The sequence below is a fragment of the Centroberyx affinis genome, unplaced genomic scaffold (assembly GCF_046629955.1).
Source record: "Centroberyx affinis isolate AG114_WGS23_722 - 3 ecotype Tasmania unplaced genomic scaffold, CSIRO-AGI_Caff_v1 ptg001058l_1, whole genome shotgun sequence".
NCBI classification, from domain to species: domain Eukaryota; kingdom Metazoa; phylum Chordata; class Actinopteri; order Beryciformes; family Berycidae; genus Centroberyx; species Centroberyx affinis.
In genome coordinates this window covers 313,602-339,736 of record NW_027279609.1, presented here as the reverse complement: position 1 = coordinate 339,736, position 26,135 = coordinate 313,602, and positions in this window count along the sequence as shown.

The window sequence follows — 26,135 nt, the reverse complement described above, 5'->3', positions numbered from 1 at the left end:
GTTATGGATTTATTAAACGCAGTAATAAAGAGTACATAAGGAAGTAATGAGGCCAAAAGTAAAGAAAGTCTTTCCTCCTACCCTCACGTAATGCTTCTGAAAAAATATAGCCATATATTCCTCCCTCACAATCTCAAACGCCCCCCTCTTCAGCTAGTGCAACATATTTCCAAGCCTATTTATTGCCTATCTGAAATAAACATTTGTCTGATCCTCCCATTCCCGGCTTACTATTCCTGTCGGTGCTTGTTTCCTTGGACCCGACAAACTGCTGCAGCAACCACACCTCCTATCATCTGACTTATAAATTACAATTAGTACACCAACGCCTCCCCTGCCAGCTCTGATCAACATCCTCAGTTTTCAGCAAGAAATTCCTGTAGCATTGACAACATGCCTGATCTGTTTCTGAGACATGTCACCACTGACCTACTATTCATTGAAAAGCTGAAATGACCGCGATGGCCACTTTCCAAAACCTTCATTAGTTACACAGCCGCTGAATGAACAGCAGAGCCTAGGTCTGGATCATCTCTGAAGGGACCTTCACTCAAATCTGTCATTATTTACCCTGTTTACAGCATAACCTGAAAGCAAAACAAGTAATCAATAGAAAACAGGGACAAATTATTGTATGTGCCAATATTTAAGACAGCTGAGATAAAGGGCTCTCAGCCTGTAATAGATTCTTTGGGGGAATACACTCGATTTACCTTAAGCTTATCAAGTAGAGGGTTTGTCAGTTGCTGATAAGACCATTAGCTGGTTGTTGATGAAACAATTTGGTATCATTATAATTCTCAATTTTGTAAATGGAGATCGTTCAATAGATAAGATTAACATCCAGCGAATATGCCAACTAAATTTTATTGCAGGATATTCTCAATTTACTTTAGTAATTTTTTTGTATTCCCGTTTAAAACTGACAGAAATTGTAGGCTTTAGTGTAATTCCTTTAGCTTACCTTCAGAGAGTTTAAAGTGTGTCCCTATGTAAGCAAAATCCACTATGTAAAGCCTACAGTCCTGTTGTAATCTAAGTGGGTTTGGAACCACTTTCTAGAAACCAAGAGACAATCATCCCTCAGACACCATGTTACCTAAGATCCTCGGCATAACGGACTATGAGCATTTAAATCTTTCTTAACTAGCCTGAAAACTCTGACCAGGAATCATGGACGCCGCTAACAGTCTTATCTAATCGTTTAGTCAAAAATTCTTTGCTGGAGCGCTGTTACACAAGATGTTATGGCAGGCAGCAATTACTCCATCACCACACACTCTGAAAAGGATGCTGGGACACTGATTTCAGCAACCATTTCACCAGCATGAGAGTCTCAACTCTGCCAGCTTCGTTGAGGAGGTCATGGGACTTTTTTTTAACCCCAGAACAGTGTGACTTGTGTAACTATGGCTCTTCTGTACTTCACTTATTATAAATCTTTTGTTCTTGATCAAATGCGCCCACCCCCACACAAAAAAACAGCCAGCCAGACAAAGTGAGGCGATCCTCCTGAGCAAGGGAAGCCATGAACGAGTAGGAGAGGGGAAGTAGCTTCTCCTACAGACAGTCGCAGCAGGGGAGGGACTAACTATAGCCACATCAATGACTAACTCTCACAGCAAGGACACCTCCCTTCACTTTGAAAAGAAAATAAATTAAACAACAAAGAGGGACACTGACATTCACTGCCTTTCAGTTTGTTACTCCAAATAACTGCTTGTAGTATGTCCACAACAGGATCATTGTTGAGCTCAGTAGCCACTAAGACAACAGTAAAATGAAGAAGTGTTTTAAGAGCAAAGTTTGCTGCCCAGCAGGAATGATAATTTGTATGTGGATTCCTAGATGAAGCAGAAAAAGTTACCTCATCTACTGGCCTAATATGGTCATTCCAACACAGGAGGAGACCCATCTCTGCACTTCTTCATGCATTACACACACAATCAATAATGGAAAAATATACACTGCGAAAGGCCTTAGTCGCACTGCCTACAAACGGCATTGATAAATGATTTTGTGCCAGTTATGACAGCAAGGTGCACACAGTGAAGAGAGTGGAAGGCCTTTTTAATAGTGCAAGGAGAGAATTAAATCAAACCCAGGAGGGCCTCCACTGGAAAGGAGGGATGCTGCATCTCTCTGCTCTAAATCACGGCTCTACTTAAGCCCAGCCCTCTCTTTGCCCATTTTTCTACATTATCAGAGGAAACCTGTCACTGCCGTCTATGGGAAAGTTTACAAATCATGATTTATCAGAGAGAGGAGCTCTAAACACCTGTGTGAGAAAATAAGCATCTCCTGCATTATTATTTATAGGCCAAAAAGTTTTTTTTTAGTCACCTTTGAGTTAAGCAAGTATCTCAAACAATGTAAAGATGTTTTTTACTGTACTCAAGATTTAGAGTTTTATCTAGTTCATAGTTTTGTTTAATGAATGCATTCAATTTTAAAAGCCAAAAAAATGCCCTGATGAAATATCATCGCTATACCTGTACACTATCACCTCTGTATATCTATACAATTCCTGTGCAAACAGTGTGCTCATTCCATAAGTCATCAATGTAAAACCCTGTAGTGGGCAATACAACACACAGCACCTTATTATCTCAGGTGGGGAAAAATGAAAAAAGGGCTTAAAAGGGAGTGAAAAGTTTCCAAAGGTCAAAAATTAATCAAACTCATTACCTGTGGAAGAGAGGGATTATTCCTGGTTGCTGCTAACTGGTTTAGCAGATTTTTAACCTCTGTTTTCTTTTCAAAGGGCTGAAGATTCCCAATGGGGCAGATGTCCATGACTCCTCATTTACAACAGGATAAGTGAATCATAGCGGTCCTCCTGGGCCTGCTGGAGACACAAACATCATGTTTTTGAAAAAAGAAAAAGAAACATATATAATACATACAGTAAACTCTTTTATTTATCTTGACAAACATGGCTATATTATACCAAGCACATTACACCACATGGCTAATTATTGCTTGTTTTTAATCCTGTGACTTTAATTCCCTGAACCACAACCCAGTTTCTAGTCAGTCTGTGCTCGAGAAACCGTCAAAGCCACACCAGCTGGGGAGAGAAAATCCTGCTTACTGGCCACCAAGGCCAGTCGCTACCACTTTATCCAGTAAATACTGCAGAAGAAAGCGACAGAGAGCGAGAGCCGAATGAGAGGGAGAAGTGGTTTATACTCATGAACCCAGGGTGCTGGGCACTCTGGTCCACTCTCTTCTCTCTGGTCTTAATGCAGAACTTTCTACAGGCAAGAGGTTTGTATCGGGGAGACGCACTGAACCTGACAGACAGAGGCAGATGATGAGACAAGCCTGAATAGGCACAGACCTTTTGTGTATTGGAAAAATATTAGCCAATCATTACTGCAAATGTCTTTACAAATAATTTAGCTGTCAATGGGGAACAACGCGTGGATAGTTAAATGTTGCTGAGTGGAGATTGATGTTGTCAGATAATAAGAAAACCAATGTATATTATTAATACTACATCCATATGTTAACTGTGAAAGCATAAGATTCAACAACAAAGTAATTAAGACAGATCAAACACACACACACAGACATACAGACAAGAGACTATTACACTACACGAGAGCGTAAGATTTAGCATGTTATCACATCAAAAAAAATATCTGCAGATTTCGGAATGTTTTTTTTACTTATTTTTTATATTTGTGATTTAAAATGTTTGTTTTCCATTTGAATATGAAGACTACATTTTCCATTTTTTACAGAATTGGTGAAATAATTTATATCAAAATGTGGATTGTCTTGTCTTTTCAGGGGCAAAAGGATACGAGATAGCATTTAGGGTAATTTCTCATGCATATAAGCCTAATTTTGGGTTGTAAAACCTCATGTAGCCTAAACATGGAGAGTGGTTGATGCTAAAATTTTAAATCTCCATAGAAATGTAAAGAAAACATGACGAATGGTAAAGTGTCCACATGGCAACATCGTGCATTGGTCTTTGAATTAGAAAGAATTAACCTCTCACTCCACTTCCATTCCAAAAAAGTAGTCCTTTAACTGTTTTCATTTACTAATTTGAAAGAATTGCAGATGTAAAATAATTTAGCTTCATTTTAACATTTAAGACAAAGTGCAATTTAACATGTAAGACCACAACATAAAAATATAATTTCTATGAATTTTATTAGTACTAAAATATAGCTTATCAAGAATTGCATTTTCCCCATCACAAATGGAAAAAATAATCTTAAAAAAAACAAAAAAAAAACAATCATAAAAAAAAGAAGGAACCGTAAACGCTCTAAGGGAAGTCCAGGCTGTAAATGTGCACAATATTCCACATTATATACATGTCATTTCAGAGTGCACTCCGAGTGACGCAGTGTCAAATCTGTGTGACAGATTTAGGTGAACGCTGGTGAAGGAGCCCTGCGTGGGGAGAGCGGCTTAGGGCTGACTCAAGCAGCCAGTACACGATCTCCAGCAGGCAGAAAGGAGCCCCGTTCACTGCAGGCCGCTGCCTGTCCAGCCCACCAACACTGACAGCCAAGCAATAACCTGACACCATTGCCATCTTCTGACAATATTCACACATGACTCTTTGTGTCGGCTTTTTGGGCCCATTCTAAGTTGGGATGGCATGGCATTTGTTGAGGGATTGACATGAAAACAAAGCCAAGGCATTTAGGCTGTAAGGGCCAGTGTCATATCTAGTAATGAAAAAAAAATAATGCAATAAAATATATATGTAAAGTAGTCTGGACGAATACCAATTTGGCTTATAAACTTTATGGTTTATAGAGCTTGAGTTAGTGAGACTGGAAATATGAGACATATGCAGATGATTCTCAAAATGAGCTCATTTTTGGTCATCATTTTTAAGGTAATGTCTCCCTCTTTTGGCTGATACTGTAGGATGAAAACAGGAGACACAGTTTCATGATGACAACAATCAGCTTTGGATCAGAACATCAAAATAGGTGTATTTAGGTCTTGAGGCCCTTGGCTATATGTCCTTCTTTTATAATTGTTCGCCTGAGTTATTTAACTCTCCAGAATGGTCAGTGTTTTCATGTAGGCTATTCTTATTATTTTATGCAGGGAAAATGCATTGATTAATTTTACTGTTACCTGAAATCATTGGGGCATGAAGGTGTTTTGATTGTACATGTGATAAGCAGTCATATTTTTCTATTCAGTTGGATTATGTTTGTTCAAAATAAACTTTAAAGTAAGGCACTCATCAACGAGGGATGAACATGGGGGAGCTCCTTCTGAAAACTGGGAGCTCCCTGACATCTAGTGGACAAAACCTAGACTGTTTGGAGTTTGGAGTGTAGCACAGGCCTTCTGCAAGAGCGAGGTGGAAAAGACCCTCTACAATTTGAATTTACACTATGTTCACATTGTTTTTACTGACATTTACAGCTTAATATATTATAAACTTGTCATTTCTGTCCAGTTATGCAGAACCACAATGGTACAATAGGCTGTATTATCCATAACTTAATAAGCATATGGATTTATGGATCCATACTTGGCATTCCAAGTATAATAACATAACATATACAAGTATAATAACATAATATTCCAAATAACATGGTGAAATATTGACTTATTGATTATCTTCAAAGACAACAACCTTCTGTTTCTTAATGTCTTATACATAGGTCTGTCCTTATTGCTCTGGATAACCAAGTGTACTATTCAGGTTGAGCATATATCACATTATCATAGGTTCATGGAATAGGGCCTATGATCTGGAGAAAATGTGAAATAAACTAAACACTTTTAGCAACATTTATAGTCTTAAAGGCACAGTTTAGTTGACGGTGTAAATTTAGGATAAATTCACGTTATTGAAGAGTTTGACTTACAGTATAGTAGATGTAAAATAAGAATTTTAGAACTTTCTTAGCCAGTCATAAAACAAATCAGAAGTCTCTTTTACTCCAATGATTGAAAATATAAAAAATGTAAACAAACATTTACAGCATAATAACAGGCTACATGCAAAATTCACATTTGAATGTCCCTTGCTGCGATTAAAGCAGTCCTGTTAGCCCCCCAGTGTTAGACTAGAAACTTCAGAATAATAAAATCTTCAGTCCAATAAATCACTATGTACAGGTAAAGAAGCCAAATACTGAGGTGACTGTTTCAATACTTAACGCCATATAGGCCTACTGCAGTTATGGATTGGGCCTTCAGGGTCTGGCCTTCACTAGTATGGAGACAGGAACTTGAAGGGTAAACCCTAAAGTCAGCTTACCCACCTATTTATTTTAGAGTTATATATACTTTACCCTCGTTTTAAGCTACCATGAATCCTTATGGTATAAATTCACAGTAGGCTACATCATAGTAAGTAATATCAAAACTGGTCTAAGTTATAGGGTCTTTTGAGAAAGAAAAAAACAACAACAAATTAATGCTTCTCTGAAAATATAATGGATTCTTGTTCATATTGGTGGTTATTTACCTTATGTTTACCTCTCTTTCTTTACCCACCTTTTTATTTACATCACTTGACAAACCCAAACCCAACTTGAATCAACTGAATTTTCTTGTCTCTCATGCTAATGTCTGTACCGCCCGAAAAGCGTCTCGCTGTGAGGAAGACAGGCTAGAAAGGCTATATTGTACTACCGTCCGACGCTAAAATGATCCTAGTGCATGGGGATGTGACTGGACAGTAGTTTGACACACCTTTACCTCAAGTAATGCGGTTCAAAGTTTCTTCCCACTGAAGCATAAGGAGGTCTCCGGTGCAGGTAGGTCTTCGGCGGGGAAAATTAACCGACGCAGGTGGCTAATTAGGAAACAGGCAACATCCTCCACAGGTTTTTGGCCGTTATATTAAAGTAGTCTAACATGATGTCGCTGGAGTTTATAGCTTATTCTGTGGGGATTGCCTTTACTGTCACTTTTCCAGTTCCCACAAGTCCTGAAGTCCGAGCAATAGCGCCCTCTGTTGATAGACTTCTTCTTCTTCTTCTTCGTCTTCTCTCTCTCTCTCTCTCTCTCTCTCTCTCTCTCTCTCTCTCTCTCCAGTTTCAATTTCAATTTTCAGTTTCAACGTGCTTTGTTGGCATGACATCTAAATATATCTGTGTTGCCGAAGCATACCGGTTGATATAACTGACGAATAAAAGGAAAAAAAGAAAAAAGAAACATCTGATAATAACAATAAAAGTAGCTAAAGTATAAAAATGATTAAAAAAAAAAAAAGTTACACATTTTCTCTCTCTCTCTCTCTCTCTCTCTCTCTCTCTCTCTCTCTCTCTCTCTCTCACTGACACACACACACACACATATGCACACACATGCGCTACATGCACATGCTCACCTCTCTCACTCTAGTAGTTAAAAATAGACCAGGCCCAGACTGAGGTCCATAAAGATGACAGCCTTTTGTTTTGATGTCAATACTGCTTTTGTTTTTATTTTACTTTTCACCACAGCTTTGAGTGGCTGCCATTTCATCTACTTGGTCCATTATTTAAAAAAAAAAAAAAAAAAAAAAAAAAAAAATCTGAAGTAGGCATGAAATTGTGTATCATGGTCACAGTGCTCTGAGACTTACTAACTGTAAACTTCACCACTGACTCATCATCACTGTATCCCAGCCCTGGTCTGCCATCTCTCTATTTGTTCAGCTTGCTTTATTGGCATGACAACTACAATAAATACATCTCTGTTGCCAAAGTAGATAAAAAAAAAAAAAGTAGTAAATAATAAAGAAAGAGAAGCATGGTGTAGGCTATAAAAAGGTGAACATAAGATTAGGATCTAACAATTAAATAAAATACACAAGTGAATTTAGTGCCCTACAATATGGTACTATGTATATTATGTCTCTCTCATTTTCTTTCTCTGGCTTTGTTGTTGAATGTAGTGAAACTTTATATTATTTGTTTGTCCATGTGGAACTACATGTGTGCTGCTAGATAGATAGATAGATAGATAGATAGATAGATAGATAGATAGATAGAAAGAAAAGTGTTACCGGAAGAAGTGCTCATACATCAGTTTGCTGAAGCTGATTGGAGCTGTGATTGCTGCACCTTTACAGAGTGGTTTGTGGTGGCAGAGAGTGGTACAGTAGGTAGAAATCTTGAGTGACTATAGTGCTCTCTCAAAGAGGATATATGGGCAGGTGTGCTTAATGGAGGTCTTCATAGGTCATAAAACCCAACCCCAAAATAACCAAACCCAACTTATACCCAACCTGACAGGACATGACATTGGTGACTTCAGCCCACAAGAAAAGAATATGTTGAAGAGTGCTTGGCCCCCAAGTAGGCAAAGAAGAACTGCCAAAGATCAAAAATAATATATTGTTGTCATGATATAGAAGCTCAGTACTCCTAGCAATGAAACTGCACCAAGGACCAGGCCAGGTCAGGGTGAGTAGCACTGGTTTTTGGGGAAGCAAGTGTAGCCGAAGACTTGTAGTGCCAGTCATCGGACCACATAGGGACCACATAATTTCTCTATCTGTCTTTAGTCTAAGGTCAGGCCAAAGATGTCTTGATAACATAGAAGGTGGAACTACATTATTGATCACGGTTGTATTTTAAGTCGATGATAACTAAGCTGAAAGGTGGGTGTATACTATAGGCTTGTATACACCAGATATAGAAGTGAAAAGTTAAAAAAATAAAAAATCACTTGTAGAGTGAATTCATTTTCCTCTACAGCCTCCTTGTTTTCTCTGTGGCCTGGAAATTGGAAATTAGTAAAAAAGCTGCCTGCACTGCTGTTTGATCTGAATTATGGTAAATGTAACCAACCACTGAAAACAACAATGTGTGAAACTGGACTGTTGTCAGATGTATGACTTCAGTATGGTTTAAATAGTAGCCTATATTGAAATCATCATGTAGCATGTTAACATTTTTCTCGTACTGCATATTATTACAGTAGACTGTACGGTTAGGAGGGACACCACTAGCTCACTGTAGGATTGTGTATATAGTGAACAGTTTTCAGATGTTGCAACAGAAGTGTTGATGAGTGTTGCTCAGTTCTGTTCCACTTCATCACGTTCTGTTCCCATCTTCTCTGGTGATAACTTTTTGACATAGAAACAAGAAAGCCCTTCTGCTTTTCTGTACAACCCTTACAAACATTTCCTCTGATGCTTAGAAGTGTTCTTGTGGTATTTCTGTGTGGTACTTGATTTAAGATTAAGAGGATAGACCAATTCTGTGGTAATTTCCCATATTTCCCATGATAATGTGCCACAGACATTACCACACACCACATTTGTTGTGATGATGCACCACAGGCTTTATGTTGCTGTACTGCAGATGTTTACACATAGAAACCAAACAGAGTGCCATGCTGTAAGTATCAGACAAGTATGGCTCGGGTACAGAAAAGTCTGCCCAAGTACCCAGTATCTCAATATAAATACTAAAGGTGAGTAAAAAAAATCCTATCGTAACTTGTCCAACAAAACCCCACAAAAAGCAGACTATGACAAGAATACCACAGTAAATTTTCACAGAACACAACGGTTACCGCAGGAACAGTTTCTGCTGTGCTAGAACCACAGGAACATGCAGTGTTTCACCACTGGATATTTTTGTAAGCTGTCTCAGCTGGGATGGCCCTGAGCAGTGTAGAGACTGCCAATGATTCAGTGAATTGTAATGCCTCTTTATAAATACAAATGATATATTATAATTTACTTATTTACAATATAACTACAAACATTCAAAAAGCTTATTAAGGAGGGCAACTCTCTGCAACATTTACTCTTTTAGGTCCCGGTAGTGGAGTTGATGAATGAAGCTGCTTAAGGATCTTTGGAAGTCTCCTTATCAGAAGATGCTCAAGATTTTCAACTTGATGTTGCCCACTAGGGAAAAGAGGTAGGTCTGCTAAATTTGCCCACTATTATCAGTATCTTCCATCTATTGGTATTATAAATATTCATGACTCACGTGGACCTACATCTTGATGTGTCAAGATAGTCATCAGACTAAAACTTGATCATAAATATGCTTCAAGCTGATGGGGAAAATCTTATTAATTTAGTAGTTTGCATATTAAGGACTTGGACAATGCACAGTCATGCACTTATGAACTACAGACAAAACCACAAATGTTCCAAAGGCTGACTGTCTTTTTGTCTTTTTTTCTCTATACTCAAGTGAATCCTCTCTCAAGATGGCAAAGGCCACAATTTTTTAAACATGCTTGGGGGCATTTGAGTTACATCTGCTTTGTCTGCAGAATGTGAAAGTTTGTTTCATACACCTAAGACACAATTTGGCAAAACATTGGTACTAGCAGCAAGGGAGGTTCATGCCTATGAAACAGAAAAGGGAGCATGTGCCAGTGAGGCAGCGGCAGCATACAAACAGTCAACGAAAGAGTGTGGTAAATCTGCAAAATTGTCAGAAAACTCAAAAGAGTAAATTGTGCTGGGTCAACAACTGTGTTGGCCATGTGGCCTTGGCTCCTGTACATGCCGCTATCAGCGCTGGTTTTGATTGAGCATCTGGTGTAAGACATTCTTCAAATAGAACGCAGACTCCTCCTACTAGACCTGCCTCCAGCGTATGCTGACTTGGTCTACTGGTATTCTCATAAATATTCAAAGCTGGGGGATGCTTGTCCAGGTCGATGTGTGTTGTGCTCATTTCATGTCAGGCCCATCATAGAGACTAAAACTTGCTATCATAATATGTATCACAACTGCAAATATTTCCATGATATGAGATAGTTGGATTATCGTAAAAACTGAATGGCATTAATTGATTATGGAGGATCTGTACTGGTCTCTACAGAAAACCTGGCAGTGCTGTCCATCATAATGTATCTTGTCTAGAGTAATGGACAGCCAAATAATGGACAGTGACATATATGGCCTGAAGCTTACATGGACTGCATACAGTAATTTACCCAAGAGCTACTGCAACCTGAAAGTGGCTAGGGAGACAGAGACTTGGGAAGAGGCTCTGGAGTACTGCAGGAAACATCACACTTCTGTCACTAGCCTGGAGTCTCAGAGTGAAGTGCCTCAAGCTCAGAGGGAGATCGGGGAAGAAAGGGGATGTCTGTATGTTGGCTGGCCTCCACTACCCAGGATACCATTGGCAGTGGGTGAAAGGTAATTCTCCAGAGAGAACTGGCACCAAGGAAGACACAGGCAGCTTGGAGTCACTTCTGTAGAGTTATAAGCAAAGACTAACCAAGGGACTGTGCAGTCTCTATTATGAATGCTTCCAAGAATCAATAGAAGAGACTGAATAGAATAATACTTTGGCTCAGTAAGGTTAATTCCTCAGTTTGAATTGTGCAATGTTGTTGACAATTCTCCTTTTGAGCATTAGATGGCACTATTGTCCTTATAATGTAACTTGATGATTGCACCTCCAGACAAATCAGAGTGATCTCCAGTCATTAAACAGCATGATGGATAATATCAACAGCTAGTTCTAGGCTATATCCCATTGGGAAGTAGAAAATGGTTTCCATTTTCATTTGAAAAGTTTTGCACGCTGTGCATGTGCTGTTTAATATGGTTACAAATTGGGTATCATGAATGCAATTTTTAGCAGTGATGGACGACATGTGGAACGAAATGTCTGATTGTCAGTGATTTCTCCAATGATGCATTGCAGAGTGAGAGGAAAATGCTGTCAACAGCATAAAGGAGCATGAAATCTGATTGGTTCGGAACATGTTGAAAAAGTCTATTGTATACTGCAACAAATCAGCGTATGCACTGCAATGTACATCATCACTTGTATGAGTATTGTAAAGATTATGGAAATCAACACATTTTATTGTTTACATGCATTATGTATTCAAATGCAAAAGCCATCAAGGCAACTGTTATCTGCATAGTTTTTGGTCATGTCTGAGAAGTGTCTTAAACAGCCTTTGGTTTTTCTGTTGTGATACCTTCTATCCCTCCAAAGGCTGCCTGGTGTTTTATTTACCTGGAGTTAGTGCCTCAGTACAGAGCAAGCCCAATGTTGTCATTTTAAATGAAGATGCATGGTGCCAACAGGCTTACATCCTGCATCTACTTCATCTTCATGTGTTCTGGTTGTACTTAAAGAAGGTAAAGATAACCTTGCTTTTACAGCTTACATGCTCTCACCAAGGTTTCCAGTGTTACAAAGAGTAGCTAAGCATACAGAAGGTCTCTGAGTGTACTCACAGAGAATATTATTTGATCACAGAGGAGGAATATGCTTTGAAAAAAGACAGGTCATGGTGATCGTAATTGCTCGGAAGTGTTCGTGAAGGTAAATAAAAAGATCAGACCTGTCTCATGATAACTGGAGCAGACAGAGAAGTATATTTGTGCAGGATTTCGTAAGAATACAGCGCATACAGCCCAGAAATATGTAAATCTCCCTTCGCTGTCACAAAGGATTACTCCAACAAACTCTTCTAATCTTTCATCCTCGTGGTGTCATGCTTGTAGGAACCCCAACACCCACTCTTGGTGAAATCATTGATTAGTAAATAATGTGAGGATGGTATGAATGCACAATGCAACTGTCCACAGAAATAAAGCTATTTGTACAATTATCCAAAGCATGCCATGGCATAACGATTGAACTAGAAGCATATTCACTTTATTACTTAGTATTTGCCTTTTTGCTTGATCCCTTGTCAACATAGATTTGACTCTGATTGCTGAACAAACTTTTCTTTTAACCATGCATTTGTTTTAAGTGATCTCCTCATCAGCTCAACAAATAGCACATTGAGGCTGTTAGGTGAAAATCTTTTAAATCAAATTTGGATGCTTCATATGATCGGTGTGTTTTGTGATCCTAGGCCTTATCAAATCCATTCAGAACACATTGCATTGAGTGTATACTTGTATATGTGTGTATACTATACAAAAAATTAAAAAACGCATGGTTGTTAATATGCAGTTCTAAAATTACAATAATGCATGGTTGTTAATCAGAAATTGAGTCAGTTATTTTTAAATTCCTGAAAAACTTTTTGGAAATAGAGTTTTCTTCCAACATGAGTGACATCTGTCTTGGGGCAATGCAGTCATTTCACTACAAAGTTGAGATTAGTGCCAGGTGTACACTATGAACAGCATGGGGGGGATTATGTAGGGGGCTTCGTGGGGGCTGAGGGAGGAAAGAGACGTTTTCTTCCAACCCCTACAGAGAAAGGTGGCCTGCTCAACATCAAAATGGAAAATCTTCAACACCTGACAGAGCTCGTCTGACAGAGGGAGAGCTGTGTCTCATTATAGGTGACTCATTATCTGCTCTACTTGGTGTGCTGTGTGTATGTGCAAGTGTGCATGTCTGTGCACGTGTGTGTCTCTGTGTGTGTGCGTGTGCGTGTATGCTCGCGTGTTTTTTTGCCTGTGCGTGTGCATGTGTGTGCACAGCTGTGTGGTATGACAGGGAGACAGAATCACAGTGAGGGAAATGCCGTATCATTCCTGGCATGAGGGGATTTTCCCTTTGAGCATGCCAGACATTTGCAGAAGAATTACATTGTATCCAAACACATTGTGACCATAAGTGGGAGTCTAAGTTTAATAATGTGACCATAAAGGGACATAACAGGAGAAAAGTGGTCAGTGTTTTATTAAAAGTGACAATTCTCTGACCTTTATGTTCATTGTTGTAAGTCACGCACACATACAAAACGATCTTTCTCTCTCTGTTTCGCTTTCGCTTTCTCTCTCTCTCCCTCTCTCTGAACTTCGCTCCACTGTATGTACACAGGGATATAACTATATCGGCTCTAGCTGTGGCTCTGCTTCACTGGACAGACCTGTTCTCAGCCCCCAGTTTTCTGATTTAAATGGGAGGCGTGGGTATCTGAGCAAAACACCGCGTTTTCCATTGGAGTGGCAGTAAGGATGATATTAATTAGCATAATTGCAATGACCATGCGGACTGAGATTATTGTGTGGCTGCTAGGCTGTCTGTTCTATTGTAGCTCCTCTCAGAGCCTGTGGATTGCTCATTGACTCACCCAGCAGTAGCGTTTCCTAGCAACGCCTCTTGAATGTACTGTACAGTACTTCCCCATCTCATGGGCGCCTTTAATAATCTGCTTTGCTATTTCCATGTAAGCGTTGTTAAAAGATTTATGATGCATCTAAAACTGTGCTTTTCTGACTGCTGTTCTCTCAGTGTATGGTAGTAAATACTGTAGATTCACAGGATGATATGTGGCACACAGCAGGCCAAATGATTTTTTTTTATATGCATCCCTTTCTGTGATGAGAGAATTATAACGATGCAAGAATTGAAGGACTCCAATTCACACAGTAAGGGAAAATGCGGACCACCGCTCACAGCTCAGAATGAATTGCCCCAGTGTGATGCAGTGCGCTGTTGAAGAATGGCTTTGACCTGGGTAATTTCATTAATTGTACCACACTCCTGATAGACAGTTTTAATAAGTGAGGATAATTGCACTGATGTCCCTGGAGGGACCTTGTTGTCATGACGAAACAGTCTGAAGCCAGACATCGTGTCATGGTATTACACAATACAACTAGCCAGAATTTACAGTGCGGCCTCAGTCTCCTCTGTTGTGTTATGGTGGAGAAGTAAACATCAAATAATAACCACAAATGCCTCATATAGTCCAGGTTCACAGGTTTATCAACAGCACCCAGTCTATAAATGAGCAGGAGTGCATTAGATAGCAGCAAGCTAAGGGTAATAGGAATTGAGAAAGGTTATCTGTTTGCAGGTGATGAATCCCGGCGTGACATGTATTGTTGTTGCCTGGGTCCAGCTGAGAAATTTATGGCCCATATAAAGGCTCCTCATCATGTGGCTGACAGACAGTATATATTCTCAAAGACAGGAGATCATGACTCCTGCTGCCTATGTGAAATTGCGACAAGGATCTCTCGCTGAATCAACTGGAGAGAATCTGTCTGCATGTGGGTTGGTATGTAGCCCGCGTCTCCCTGACTTTGCCCTGAAAATGAATATGTATGCCTGTGTGTTTTCTATTTTCCTTTGCAAGTCCCTCACCTCCATCACCTCACCTTTATCCTGGCTAATATATTTGGAATCCCACTATCGTTACTCAAAACGCCCCCGACCCCTCCCTCCCTCCCTCCCCTCCCTGCACAGACGCATTGATAAGGATTCTTCGGGGGTCTCTCCAGCATTAAATCACCTGCTACAGTATCTGACTCACTGAGCGTGTATAAATATTAAGGTCTGCAGCTCCTCAGCACGCAGCAGGAAGCCTCTTTGGGAGCTCAACATGTTTTCCTACATCCTGCTCACCGCGCTGTTCGACCACCTTTTCACAGCGTATTGTTTTATTCATGTCTCATATTGAACTTCCTCTCCTATCACCGAGAGCTAACCTAGACCCATGATTGCTGCTTGACTGCTGCATCCAGCGTTCTTGTGTCAGGCCCAGAGTTAGCTCCTATAATTCTGTTTCTGTTGTTTTTTTTTTTTGTATCATTCTCTCTCTCTCTTTCCCTGTTTCTGCCCAGTTCTTTTCCCTGAGGTGAAGAAGATGTTGTCTCCCATCTGGCTGACTTCACAGCAGACTGACAGTCTGTTTGCAACTCTCTTGTGACTTGCTGCTGCATGGTGTTCATCCCACTGCCAGAAGCCCCTCTGAATTAATCCATGCACATTTCTCTTTGAGTTTGATCGTGTGTGTTTAAATGTAACCGTAGTCTTTTGTTTGTTCGTCTCTCAAACACCCAGCATCAGTAGAGAGAATTCCACCTGGGATATTATCACAAAGACCCTTCTTTATTCCAGTAACACACAGCACATTAGTGGATGTCCGTATCTGAATTAGCTATTTTACTTAGTGTCTGGGACAGTAAAAGAGCTGGACTGAGTATGCAGTGCAGTTTTTTCTTTTGAAACGACAGTCATCTAGAATGCTTAATCGCTCTTTAGCGTCAATGGCTGCAGGGAAGAAATCTGACACTGAAACTATCCCACCGAGATAAGATTCTCTTCAAATCTGTGCCTATATTTAATTTGTTTGCCCCCCCTCGACATCACATTTGGAGCCACAGTTTTACAAGGGTTCTGAAATCCTGTGACTAATGGCTGAGTGTATGGCTTCCAGCATTACTAAATGTTTTCCCACAAATATTCTCAAAACACATCGTCCCCTGACACATTTGCATACTGTAATAACTGGACATTTTATCATGTCATTCCAATGATCAAATTAAAGAGAGTCAGTCCAAAACAAGATATCTGTCATTTGAAAAAACTAACATCTACTTTTACATGAATGCTGGCCTAAAATTAAGGCACTAATAAAGTTTTAACTCATCTGCAGACCTTTGCTTACAAGATAGCTATGTTTTTTTGTCTGGGTTTTTGAAATATTCAGGTCAAGAAGTTGTATCTTTGTAGTATTGTGTAGAGCTTTAGATATATTCTAATTAAGCCATCAAGCGGCACATTTTTTCTTAACACTGGACAAATTTGGTGTTAAAGAGCCACCTCAGCTCTCCACTGTGACTATTTTCCAGGCCAGGTGGTTCTATTTGGGCAAGGATAAACTGAAATGAGAAAGAGTGAGTCAGCAGTTAGAACTCACAGTGAGGTGATTAAAGGTAGTAGTGAAGGCCCTTTCTGGGAGCAAGAGATTAAGACGATGCTACTCTCTCATCTTCCTCAAAGTCAAAACCATTTGATGTGGTCCCTATAGGCTACTCGTCCAAAGCCAACTCAACGTTTCCTGGCAACAGATCACAAATGAAATACACATATTCAAATATGTTTTGATGAGAGTGGCTATCATTAGAAGATAAATTGAAAGATTGGCTTGGCACATCACAGAGCATTTGAATTTCCTCCTGCTGAGGAGTTGGCAACAGAGGAGATTTTATATGGCCTGAGCCTAATATTTGCAAATATATAAAGTCGTTCCTCTTTCACTGGTGTGTAGGACATTCATATAATACATGCATTTGCACTTTATCACCCCCATAACAGTGAATGGAGAAACAAATAATTGTTTAATTGAGATGGTAAGCAGCGCTAAAAGCATCCTGGCCTCATAAACTTTGTTTAAGCTTTTTGTTTGGATGTCCTGACTCTACCTGGTTTATCTTCAACATAAACAGTAGCCTACCTGGGGCGACAGGCCTTAAGGACTTCAACTTTTAATCCTTCTGTTGAAATGCTTTCCCCTTTGGCAATAGTTTGTACCTCATCAAAGGAAGGTCAGAGTTTGTTTAGGAACCTACACAAGCTCTCTTGCTGCAGTCTCTTGAGACAGCTTGTTTGTGAAATGTTGTTCAACGTTTAATTTAGTCCGTGGATCATCCGGTGTATGTGCATGTGTATGTGTAAGTGTGTGTCCGTGCATGCGTTCATGCATGCATGTGTACGTACAGTATGTGTGTGGGTGTATGTGTTGATGTGTATGTATTTATACATATGTGTGTGCGCATGTTCGTATGTGAGTGAAAGGCCCATTACATATTCCACTTCCATATGTCCCTTATTTTACTCAGGGGGATAATCACATTAGAGTGAGTCACACTTGACCTCCCTTGCACAGGATTTAAATGCATCATAAATACTTCTCTAATGTGGTCAAATCATTGATATATTGCATGTAAGGTTGCTGAATGTGCCAGTGATTGTGTTGTCAAAGTGGTGAAATCGTAATAGCCGTTGATAAGAGTAGGGACTAGGGAACATTCATTAACTGTGTTCCTATATGAGCATTATTATCCGTGGTCTTTGTCAAGTTTGGAAGCGATGGAGCAAATGATTCAGATAAAGAGCTGTTTTGAAGGCATTCATACAGTGCATTTATGAGCTGAGGTCTCACTCCCTCATTGCTTTCACTGATTTCCTGATGTAGAGATGGCCATTGTACGCAGATGATGCAATTAGCACAGATACATTAAACATGAGCCATGAGCCGGGCACCGGAATAAAATGGAACAGATGGTAAGCATATTTTGAGCTGAGCCAGACTGAATAATTTCCCCAACTGATGATACAGCACCGCCAAAACTGCTACCGAAACTTCCAACCGGTTGTTAGCAAAGTTTCAGTTCATATATGCAAGTCGTCTTGATCTGGCCCTGTGTCAAAAATCTTGGAACAGCACATTTTATTTTAAAATGTTTCTGACAAATCCCAAGTTTAGGAAAATGTGAATGTGCAGGGCCGTTCTAAAAGCGTTCACGACCATGCTCAACAAGCTCCTCCATTAATTTAATTACTTCAGCGTAAACTATCGACAATCATAACGCACCTTAAAATCATTAGCAGTTACTCATAATCCCCCTATATAGGTAAGCTCCATTTAATCCTTGCAAACAAGGCTTTGTTGCATGACATTCTGTCTTCTGTGTCAGACAGCATGGCGCCGATGCAGCAGGTTAGCATGTCACGTTGAGATACTGGATGTTTTTCCTTGAGGGACAGCTGCCCTCAGACCTGCCTGTCAGTTTCAATAAGAGATGGCACAGCATTTTGCAGTACATTTCAAAAATGTAATATGCCCTAATTGTTTTTTTCTGCAAAGTTATTTTCATTATCTAGGAACTTAAACTCATTTATGTAAAAGGTTTAGAAATTCTTAAGTAATGGTTTGACTTGTGACAGCTCCAGGAGTCAGCAAATGTTTTATTGAACCAATTGCCTGGTCAAGCGTGTAGCTTATTATGCATCAAGGTCACAGGTTTCTTTATAGGAAAGGCCCTGGTTTTGTCACTCCACTTGTCACTGACAAAACTCATATTACTGGGGGCAGTGTGGGGGTGTCTAGATATTGATGGGCCCCCACAGGTCAATTGCTGCTTTCAAATATCAACAATTTCCATTGGAAAGCTCTCCCATCTGTTTATAAATGACAATTTAGTAGATGATTATCCATGTGCACTTGCATTACATTCATAACTATACAAGCTAACTCCGTCTCACAGCTCACTATTCGATCTTATTTTGTTTGGAAAGCTTTCTGGTCCTCCTATTGAAGTTTACTTTTGACTTCTTTGTTTATTTGTTATGACTATATTTGACATTTGATGCTGAGGCAACCAAGCCAAACCATAATGGTCATTAGTCTAAAAATGACATTTTTCACAGTAACTTTTTGTTTGACTGCATTATGCATTACGGTGCTGAATGATTCATTCACTCTGACAAGTAGCCCATAATTGAATGTAACCTTCATATGCAATGCTGTGAAAGCTATCAGACTCACCCACGTTTGAGCTCATTGCCTCGGGGAAGCCTACTCCCCATTCTACCCCAATTAAGATTGTTTCTCCATGTTATTACTTTCAGCTTAACTCTCTAAAAATGAAATACAGTTAAGAGGGAGAAAGGAAAGAAGGGTCAAATTTACAATTGAGCCAACCAATTAGGTAGTATTTTCATGGTCCCACACTGTTCATAGTAGGGTTTCTATAAACAGATGTGTCATTCATTTGTCTAGACGAAGACAAATAAGGTGTTCTTTCCGCTGTGTATGGTGCTGTTCACCTCTTTTCAATCTGTCTCTGCAGGATGGAAAAGCAACATTAGCATATTTAATCAGGAAACTGTCAGTGGGTTTAAGTAAATTATGCGCCAAGTTGTTAAACTAATTCACTTAAATTAAAACGTGTCTGTGAATTATCTGAGGAAAGTTTCCTTGTGATACGAATCATGCTTAATGTAGCAGATAACAAGGGACTTACCTTCGTCATTTTATCTTTATCTTCATTGTCCAAGGTCCTGCCACTTATTTATCTCATCAATCCTTAAAAACAACAGCAAAGGTGGAAAATTAATATCTTTTGTGGTTACATGGCTCCAATAAAAGGGAAGGCAGAGAGAAAGAAAACAGTGGGATTTAATGTTCTATTCTGCAACATTTAGCTCAATCAGCTCCCTGTGGCTGAATGCTGAAGGGAGGCTTGACTCCTGTGGTGAAAGAAAGTGGCGGCTGTGAGTCTGCTCTACTTTATTTCTCTATAGCATCAAAAATGCATGCAGGTGAAGTGCATTATGGCTTACATGGAGTGCTATGTGCGACATATCCATACAGCCTATGCATTTTACCCCTCAAGTACCACATGTTGCTACTTAGCATCTAAGCATCAAATATGGCTGGCCCCTTCATAATGAAGCATCCAGCATCTATTATTAATAGAGTGTAAAGTCTGTTCTGAAAATTATTTCCTAGAGACAAAAATAAAGCAGGTTTCTCACCAGTATTATTACATACGAATTTGCTTGACAATAATATCTGGACTAGAGGTTTGTATCCTAAGAAACATACAGCTACAGATTCTTTAAATATTGATTTTAAATTGTTGTTAGTGAACAGGATTAATTAACCAGTTTATCACAGATGAATATATTAACATGTTTAATAATAATTGAGTGGAAAGTTGGGGTGTGTTCAATAATAACTAAGTGGAGAGTTGTAGGGTGAAATAAATAGGGGGACGAATAGCAAAATTATGTTGTAATTGAGTATTAGCAAACAGCCAAGTGTCTGTGTAAACTGAACAGGGTTCTTGGCAGCATTTAAACACCTGAATACCTGGGGAACAGTACTACACAGTTTACAACTAAGGAAACAAATGCCGCACAACCCAGACTCTTGAAATATTCATCCCACTGCTAAAGGAAACACTGAAATGGCAGCGAAAAACAATGATGAACTGAATGACCAACAGCAGGACAGATTACAGAGACTTCACCTAACTAAATGAGTCCTTTCTGGAATTTACTGTGGATTTCAGTGCAAGAATAGTAATCCAACCGGTCAAAATAGAAAGAGAAATCATGAATCACAATCTTCCTATATAAAACATGTACAGAAAACGCTGAATTTAAATTAAGCTTGAGTGCTAGCATTATGAGGACATCATTTAATCCAGTAGCAGTTTGCTGTTGCTAGGTAACAAGTGCTGTAGGGGGAAACCCTCATCATGAAGTATTTAAAACGCATCATTAATTACTAATTTTCAGACAAAAGTATCTGAATACTTCTCTTAATAATATTATTCACCTTAGCAACAGCTTGCCGTGTGGTTACCTTGATTTCTTCACATAGTTGGGGTTATTTTTAAAAGGAATGCAAGCACTGCTCATGTGGTAAACTGAATTGTGTTGGTGAACATTTGATTTTAATAGGGTGTGTATGGGCCATTACTGTACTGCATGCTAGATCAAAGCAGTCATGTATCTCACATTTGCAGATGGATAATCACACACATACACACACACACATACACATGCAATCTCTTTCTCATAACTCCATAACCCTGTACTTATCAAACAGTTGCCTCCACAGCAACAGAGCTGAGGATGCAGCCGAGAATCCACCACCCTCGTCTGAACAGGCTTATTTTTAGCAGGCATGGATTATGTGAGAGCACTTGTTTTATTTCAGTCCTACTGGCTCTGCTTGAAGCACCACAATTATTTGATGCCCTTCTAGTATGCAGAGTAATTTTCCTCAAGCGTACATCCAACACATGGACGAACAAAGGTGGTACAATTTCTCGAGGTTCCTTGCAGCGCACAGAAACATTCCTTGTGGCCAGTTATTTGGACAGGCACATCCTGGCTTTGCTTCTTCTGTAAAATCACTTCAGTGACTTGAGTAATGGGGTAATTTGTCACGACTGAAAATGAAGTCCTCTTTCACAAAATTTCATGCAGAAAATAACATTAATTATATCTTGTTTGCTCGTTACTGACGTAAAGGCACAGAGAAACAGGAGATACAACTCGCTACACATCACACAACATGACAGCAAAAAGAACAAACAAGATATTAAATTAGACCATAGATCATTTTTCAGTGACAAATTACTGTACCAAGGAGGCCAGCGCGATGTCTGTACTGTCAAATACATGTTGAACTGTGCAGCGGCAGTAAACAAACCACAAATCATTGTCCGTGGAGGTTCATGTTCTCTACTGGACTAAAGTGCGGCGGCTTTCCTTGGCTGGAGAAAAGGCAACAGAATAGCTCATGCTCTCGGAGTAATATTTTTGGCAAAGGAGGGCGACAGTTGCACACTGATCTTAAAGCAAACATGAAATGGAAGGGAATAGATAAAGAGAGCATCAGGCAAACAGGCTCAGTATTCCACAGAGAGTGGGCTTGGTGTGATGTGTCCTCAGCTCCTTTTCCCTGCGCTGTTGGCGACTAAAGCAGAGATGGATTCTGACTCAGGTGCAGACAGAGCTGTTTTGCAGACGCCTACACCAGTTATCTTACAAATACAATACACCAGAGACGAGGCATCTGTTAGGCTCTGTGTGTGTGTGTGTGTGTGTGTGTGTGTGTGTGTGTGTGTGTGGAAGGGGCGTGGGGGGTGGGGGGGTGGGCGTGAGGGTGCGAAGATGTGAAGGTGTGTGTGTGTGTCTTTGTGTGTGTGTATACATGTAAAACGATGGGAGAGAACAACTGATTCTGATAAGTATTTGACTTGTGTGTACAGTTCTAAATATGCCGGATGATGAAGGATTATTTAACATCATTTGACCTTTCCATCTTTCTGTTACTAGTGTTACTGCATGAAGCAAACTCACAGCGATATGCTGTAGAAAATAATCAGGCAAAACAGGGACAATCGAATCTCAACACTGTATAATTCTCCTGAGATTAAAATGTGCAGAATGCAAACTACACAATGCAAACTGGACCAGGCAATGTGTTGTCTTGATAGCAGTTGCACTAGGCTCTGGCTGCTGTTTCCACACCCGGTTATCAAACCTGTTTGTATTGTCAGGATACGGAGGAGCTAAGGGATCTAGAGTAAAAGTGTAAATGTAAAACAAGCCATGACAGAATCTGACAAGAGACAGAAATATCCTCTGCTCCTCTCTCCCCCTCTGGTGTTCTCTTTTACACTCTCTCAACCATTTTAATCTCCCCCTTAATACCATCCCTTGCAGACTCAACTTTGATCACTGTCATTTTGCAAACTTACAGGATTGGAAGGATTGAGACGTATGCATTATTCATCCCACACACCAATTTAGGTCTCCTCTGCTGCCTGTAATGCACTTCTCTCATCTCCCTGTCAGTTTTGTCTTTTGTTCAATTGCTCTGTCATAGGATGGTACTGATCTTTGGGGATCTGTAATGGACTACAAAGTTTAAACCAAAAGGAAGTCTCACAAAATGACACAGTGTTAACAGTTTTTGAAAAAATAAAAATAAAAAAGAATCATATTATAAGAATATATATACGATTATTAAGGTTTATTGTCCTTTTTGTCCAAGTTCACTTGAAAGGGCAAAGGCCCATTACTAGTAAATATGTCATGTTGTTTCAATGACATATATATATCGATATATAGTGAGAATCTCAGTCTTTCCAGTCCCACACACCCATAGCCTTCCTAGTGCATTCGGCATCAGTTTAACTACAGTGTCAACAGGCGTGTAAAACAACAAAAAAATAATATGGCCCTCATATTTGTTTCATTGTGCGGGTATTGTCTAACCAAGGCCATGAGCGCCTTGAGCAAGAACAAACACTTAAATGCCAGCTCCCCTGACCCAACCTGCACCTCACTAAATCACACCCAGAACTCATGAGTCATGGACTCCATAGCCGCTGCAATGAAAATGAATTGGAAATCACAGCAGCCTTACACAGTAGATTCACTTTCTAGGCAAATGGATTTCAGACTTATCTGCACTACTAAAAGAAGATCACCATGTAAGAACACTTGACATTTCCTCAGCTGATTTATGAGTACATAAAATGGCATGTGTTACTGTAAGAAAGGTTCCTTACAAATCACTCCACATGGAGCTCCAAGTAAGTGGAAATGACACAAGCTGACTGACAATCCAACGAGGTTGCATTTTTATACTAAAACTGGGTGCACACTGACCCAGGATTGAATAATAAAGATCTGTTTTCAGTACACCGTGAAACACACTTACATGTTGCATTTGAAAAGGCAGACAATGCATGTCATTAAAAGGGAAAACATCATCAAAACAAATCATTGTAATGCTGTGACACTTGTCTTGCTTCACATTGTCTCGTTCAATACAAAGCGACCCGCATTTCCCCCATATGAAGTACCACTCTTCGTATTTGATACACCATGAATCATTCCATCTTGAGGCTGATACATGAAGTGGAGCAGTCTCTTCTCTTCACTGAAAGGAGTGTCAGTAATCAAACAATTTCCCCCTAAACATTTTTTGGACAAGACAACCTGTGAAACAGCTTTATATTTAGCAGTCACAAAGGGTCTGTTAGAGTGTCACTCAGCGAGGGACAGTGGGAGAGGTGTGCAAACAGCCAGTCATCTTAAGTCAACATGCTATATTTAGCTTTGAATGTTCAACCCACTGTTGTGGTTATGAAAACAAAGTGGAATTATCATTGCAAATTTCTGACTGGAGGAACTCATCTGTTTTTCAGCAAATACATAGATGGAGGTGGGGGTATTTATGAGAGCCATTTGGATTCAATAGAACTCATGAAGGGAATGGAAAATACAGTCATTTCAGTACAAAATTGTGTTTCATTTGTCCTGTAATCAGCAACGAATACCAGCTGTTTCCTTGCCACAGGCTGCCTCTATGTCAGATATCCATTCTTAAGAAGCCTGATAATGAACATTATCAAAATATCCTTCAAATGTTTAAATTTTTTTTGCACAAAATGCTAATGAGTCTTTAAACTCAGAATAACCATTTTCTTGCCTCCTACTACAGCATAACAATACTCCCACATCTTCCAAATACACTTGAGTCAATTACTGTAGTATTGAAATGCTATTTCTGTGGTGATGCATTTATGGATCTCCCCTCCTCCCACTGCTATCAGGACAAAAGAGGAAAGCAAAATGACACCTAGAGCAAAGATCTCCTTGGTGATAAAGGCTGATTGACTCTGGGAGAGAAAGTGCTGATTTAAGGTGCAGTAAAGGGATTTGCACCCTGTCTTCAAGACTTCAGAGGATAATGCCATCAGCAGTTCTAATATTCTGATCCATCCCATAGGTTTATTTAAGAGCTTCAGAACAAGGGGGTTATCTCTGGATAAAGACAGAACAGCCCAGAATTAATCCAACTGCCTGTGATTCCTACAGTTGCGGCACTGACTGGATTTATCTGCACAAGTCCTTTAGGGTAACTCTTGAAATACAGTTATTATTTACACAGCTTATTTGACAGCAACAAAGTGTGCACTGTGAAATATGAACAACTGCAGTGATTATACAGGGTATGATCAAAATAATGAAAACGCCAGAAGAAAGACTTCTCTCGGTGGCACTGGCTCTGCAACGTTGCGGGATGCTTTATCTGACATGGTTTTGGTCCAGATTTAGAAATAGATCACATCATTTCACAGGCCTCCATGTCGTCTCAATAAGGAGAGATAAATTTACAAAAATAGTATGAGTGATTCATTGTGAACTTTGTGTCTTTCATGTTTTACAAAAGGTCTTTAGAATGTACCGCCGACTCCAAAAAGATACAATCGTCTGCATCTCTGCCCCTGAGATTTTTGGAGAGGGTTACAGTCCAGTTATCTGCTGGAGCACAAGGTCAACATCAATCAGAGTGGAATTTTTAAATGATCATCCAAGCGTGTCATCTTTATCAGGCCGTTCTGACTCCTCTGATTAAGTGTGTACTTGTATGAGGCATTTACAAAGAAACAATTTCCTCTAAAAAAGGCTGTTGGGAAGCCGTGGCACACTAACATCATCATACTGTTGACACTACAGTATGGTAAGTAGGGGTATTTTCGTGCTGAAAGACACTGCATCCCAGAGAGAAATGCATCATATGGATGGAGGTGATTGTGGCCGCTCAGAATTGTTATGTCTGCAGTGATTTGAATATGCTTAGCCCTAGGCAATGATTAAACCTAAACTATTGCGGGAAACACACCCACAGCTAGCGCAGAACCACCACAACACTCTACAGTGGCAGAGGAGTGTTGTTGGACTTTCCATCATTTTGACCACACCCTGTAATAGGCTTATTCATTCCTTTTACTTCATTAGAGCGGGTAAAGCATGCATTACATTTAGTCAAAGTAGCAAGGTGTTAAATATTTATGTTAGATCTTTATTCCTGAAGAGGTTGGGTATCATACAATGTCTTTGATGCGTTTAGAGGAACCAGATTTCATGGCATGAATTCAGTAAACAGAATGGATATGG